The 4,298-nt window shown below is 38.6% G+C and overlaps 1 pseudogene; it reads left to right on the top strand.

Annotated features, from left to right (window-relative positions):
- The first annotated feature begins 3,031 nt into the window (after positions 1 to 3,031).
- Positions 3,032 to 4,040, top strand: LOC116866515 (annotated as a pseudogene).
- Positions 4,041 to 4,298: the final 258 nt, after the last annotated feature.

Here is a 4,298-nt window from a genome sequence, read left to right as displayed (position 1 = left end):
CTTCCTGCTGAATCTATCCATTTCTGTTAGAGGTGTGTTGAAGTCTTCAATTCAGTAATGTTGGATTGTGCTACAATAACGGAACAACAGTAAATAGGCCTTTAGTAAGGTGGTGGTAGGGTGTTGGTGGCGGGGCGGGGGGTCTATGTTTAAGTCTCAGTCTTTTAATTAGAGTGTACTTCTGGACTTTGAGCTTCACAAGTGCTTCCTGTTTTTTTGTTTTTGTTTTTGGTGTTTTGTGTGTGTGTATGTGTGTGTGTGTGTGTGTGTGTGTGTGTCTGTGTGTGTGTGTTTAACACTTTAGGTGGTATAGGATGACTGGAATGGACCAGAATTGGGGATTTCTCTTCCCTCAGGTCATTTTTAAAATATATTTATTTATTTAAGTAATCTCTACACACAACGTGAGGCTTGAACTCACCACCCTGAGATCAAGAGTCACAGACTCTTCTGACTGAGCCAACCAGACACGCCTTCCTTTAGGTCATTGAAAGTCTAATAAAAAACAGCAGCTTAAGCTTTGCTTAAATAGTTTCTCCTGGGGCAGACATTATTAAAAAGAAGAGAATGCTGTAGTATATTCCAAAATGGTTCCTTTCCCCCTCCCCTGGCAGTGAGCAGGCAGGGATTTTTCTCTGATATTCACCCAACTAACCTGGTAGAGCTCCAGGAGGTGAAACTTGAAAAAGTATGGGTCTCCTCCTACGACTCTGAGTCCCCTGACGTTTTACCCCTCAGACTTACTCACCCAGAGCCTTCAGTAATTCATCATTTATTCAGGATTCCCTTCCCTGTGATTTCTGCTCATGGGTTTCTGCTCTAGTAAGATGCGATTCTTTGTATTTGCCTTTTGGTTTCTCCAATTTGGGGGCATTGACTTGCTTTGTGACATCACTTCTCTCTTACATATTTAAGACAAGTTATGAACTTTTCAGTTTGTTCAGCTTTTTACATATTGTTAGAATAAAGTGGCAACCTCCAAACTTCTTACCTGCTGGACCAGAAACCTCAAGTTTCTTAGAGTTTTATTTAAAAAGCTTAACCCAATATTCAATTTTTAGGGTTTTCACAGCTTTGGGGATTTCTTGGTCTTTTTAACTATTTCATATTTTGACCTACAGAGAGGACTTCACTTGAGCCCTTTAATATAGGCCTATTTAAGGCATTTAAGAAAACGGTAGGGTCTATGTACATGTTTAAGTAAATACTAAGAAAAAAGTAATTAAAAGTAGAGTTTAGTCATATAAATTAAATGATAAATTAGCTTCATTTTAGTTCTTTAATATATTTAGCTCTCTCTTGCCTAAAGAATATAAATTTGGTCTTGCCTCTAAATGGAATATTCAATGCTCTGCATGGTTAACTTTTCTTATTCTTTACGTTTCAGGTTAAATACCCTCAAAAAAGGCTTTCCTGACATATGTAGAGCAGCCACCACATATTTTATTTTCTATTGCATTACCCACTTTATTCACTTATTAGATAATGATTATTTATCTACTTACTTATTTTCTATCTTTCCTCTCCTAAGTTAAGGTCCAAGAGGTAAATATCACTTTTGACTTCCAACTTGCACTTCTCTGTGTCCTAAGACACAAAAGCAAGAAAGTGAAAAATATAAGAAGAAAAACTGTCACAGAGGGGTCATGGTGAGGAAGAAGAGCAGCAGAGGAAGCTCCAGGGATACCCAGCAGCCAAGGGGAAACAGAAGTGCTAAAACACAAAGCCTTATCTAAAATCCAAGAGTAGTTGTCTGAATCCTTCACCATCTTTGTTTGTTTATTTGTTTGTTTTTGAAAGATTCACTTATTTAGTTTGGAGGGAGAGAGAGTATGCTGGGGGAAAGGGCAGAGGGAGAAGGAGAGAGAGAAACCTAAGCAGACTCCCTGCTTGAGTGTGGACTCCAATGTAGGGCTTGATTCCATGACCACAATATCATGACCCAAGCTGAAATCAGTTGGAAACCTAATAACTGACAGAGCCTCCCAGATCCCTCAATCCTCCACCTTCTAAGTCTACTATTATACCCAGAGGATGTTACCAATCATGTTTCTTTGCCTGTCAAAGCTATAAGACCCATCAGTATTAAACTCCAGCCCAGACCTGCCTGTATCAGGATCCCAGAAGCCAATGTTGGAGCCATCAAAACTTCTGGGCAAAAGGCTGACTTCAGGATGTGTTTCTTCTAAATCAAATTGTAAGCCTTCTAGCATGAAGGTGGATCATCCACTACTGGAGAACTGTATAGAAAAACCATGGGGTTACTTAATATACAGGAATTGAAAACTACAAAGCAGCAGTAGTAGATCAAGGAAATGCTAAATGTGCAGATTCTATGGGCAATAACCATGTTGAAAATGAATCCTTTGATAGCTTTCTAAAAAAGATGAACAAAGAGAACTTGCCCCAAACCTTACTAGATTCTGAATGGGAACCAAATCCTGAATAATAGAGAAGAGGTAAACCAAAGACTAGCTCCTATCATCAAATCAAGACCAGTTTGTCTCCTATACAGGCCTTGAGCAAAAGAAGTTCAGGGAATAGTGCTTTTCTGAAAGACAAAGCTAGTAAACAATTTGTTGGAGAGACACAAATTTGGATTCCACCTGTAGAGTCATAGCAACTCTCCAGAGGAACAAATCTTGCAAGACCAGGAGAAAAACCCAAAGATAATTCCCTCTCGCTATCTTCAGATCCTTAATAGGACTCAAGCATCAAAGAAACCCGTGGTCAAGGACATAAAAGACATGAAGGTTAATGGAGATAAATATGAAAGACCAAATGAAACTAAGTTACAGTTGCACACTGTTACTGAGCCGAAAGTAGAACAAACCCTGGTGTGCTTCTGGGAGGCCATAACAACAGACATCCAAACATTGAGTAAGATCAGAAATCCACTCAAACTTGTTTTAGACTTTGGACTCATGTACACTGCAAGAATCAAAAGCCATAAGCCATAGGCCTAATTTGACAATTGGCAGTTCTAATCCAATCATTCCAAATACCCCTAACACAACAACAAATGGAAACCATGGGAATAAATGCAGCAGCGGCTATCAACAAAAAGCAGACTCTGGACGCCAAGTTGAAAAATGCTCTTCCCCAGAATCATGTTCTCAATGAGACAGCTCCCAAAACTAAGATAAGAAAACGATAAACAGAGGTAGAGTCCCAAATGGGACCGAAACTCATCCAAATATTAAGAAGAAGATCACAGCAGAAGATTGAAGGAAACAACTGGATGACTGGCAAAAATCTAAGGGGAAAATTTATAAATGGACTCCTATGGAACTTAAAAAAAGAAGAAAAATAATAAAGGAAATGAATATTTTGTTCTGGAAAAGTATGGAAAAAGAAGATGAAAAGAAAGCACAACCTAACCTGTCCAATAAAATTAAGAACATTCTCATAGAATGTTTGCAGCTCATTGAAGAGGGTGTACTTTCTAATGAAATAGTGACCACGTTGTCCAGTATTCCTGAGGCTGAAAAATTTGCTACATTTTGGATCTGCAAAGCAAAGTTGTTGGCAAGTAAAGGTACTTCTGCTGTTATTGAGCTGTACAAAGAGGCCATTAGAAATGGGGCAACACTGACACAAGAGCTGTGAGAAGTTGTTCTTAATATTCTGCAAGACCCAAACAGTTACTTCTGACCTTTAGCTGCTAAAACAGATATGGTAACAATAGTAAAGCTGGACAGTAAGACAGAATTTGAAGTCTTATCTTTAAAGGAGACAGCAACAACCCAAATAACCAAGGCAGAACAGGATGACCATCCTGGTATCAAGTTAGAGCCCCCTCCCCCATCCCTAGAGTAAGTGGAATGCCAGAAGTGTAAGATATGAAACTCATCATTCTTGTACAGCCTTGGACAAAGACTGAGCGAGTTGTGTCCCGTTATCTGGAAATGCTGCGGGTACATGATTTAGTAGTGGTTTTTCTTAATAAGCTATTAGAAGTGGGAGAAACAGAGTGTTTTATATTCCATAAAAATGAGGTTTTGCCTGTAAATTTAAGGTTTAAGATCCTTGAATCATAATTTCTCACTGCCTTTTTTTTAAAGGTGTTTTGGAGTGTCCATGAAAGAAGGAATACCCTTCCTTGTCCAGGTGACCTGGAAAAAACTATAGAATGGACAGACAGATTACGGGCTCTCAGAATTTAATAATTCACTGGACTTACTCAACTTTAATTTCCCCATGAGACTGTCTTTGGTTTATTTAAGACTACAGTTTGCCACAATTTTCTAGCATACATACATTTTAAACTACTGAATATTAATTTACCCCACAGGTAT

The sequence above is a fragment of the Lontra canadensis genome, unplaced genomic scaffold, assembly GCF_010015895.1.
Source record: "Lontra canadensis isolate GAN:19392208 unplaced genomic scaffold, GSC_riverotter_1.0 scaffold10, whole genome shotgun sequence".
Lineage (NCBI taxonomy): Eukaryota > Metazoa > Chordata > Mammalia > Carnivora > Mustelidae > Lontra > Lontra canadensis.
This window is presented reverse-complemented; position numbering and strand designations above follow the sequence as displayed.